The 423-nt window shown below is 54.4% G+C and overlaps 1 protein-coding gene across 3 annotated transcripts in view; it reads left to right on the forward strand.

The window, feature by feature from the left end:
- Window positions 1-423, forward strand: part of KLHL18 (kelch like family member 18) — an 89,542-nt gene that overhangs the window by 3,095 nt on the left and 86,024 nt on the right. The gene's annotated exons all lie outside the window — the stretch shown is intronic.

The following is a 423-nucleotide window of genomic DNA, read 5'->3' on the forward strand; positions in this document are numbered from 1 at the left end:
GGGAAAGGGCAAAGAAGGGAGGGAGAGGGGAGGGGAAGGGGACAGAGAAAAGAAAGGTGAGAGAAGGGGAATGAAGAGAGAGAGGTGGGGAGGAGGAAAAAGGAGGGGTCAGGATGGATGGTGGAAGAGAGAAGGCAGAGAGACAGAAGAAATGGAGAGGAGGAGAGGGAAAGGAAGGGAACACAAGGAGAGAAGGGGAAGTGAGAAAGGAGAGAGAGAAGGGAGAAAAGATATGGGGAAGCTGAGAGAGGGATGGTGGGAAAGCTGGTGTTGGGAGGGCAAGACCGAGGCTGCCCTTTGGTGCAAGAAGAAGTGAGGGAGGGAGAGAGAGAGAGAGAGGGAGGGAGGGAGGGAGGAGAGAGAGAGAGAGAGAGAGAGAGAGAGAGAGAGAGAGAGAGAGAGAGAGAGAGAGAGTGTGTGTGT

Source organism: Notamacropus eugenii, chromosome 1 (genome assembly GCF_028372415.1).
Source record: "Notamacropus eugenii isolate mMacEug1 chromosome 1, mMacEug1.pri_v2, whole genome shotgun sequence".
Taxonomy (NCBI): domain Eukaryota; kingdom Metazoa; phylum Chordata; class Mammalia; order Diprotodontia; family Macropodidae; genus Notamacropus; species Notamacropus eugenii.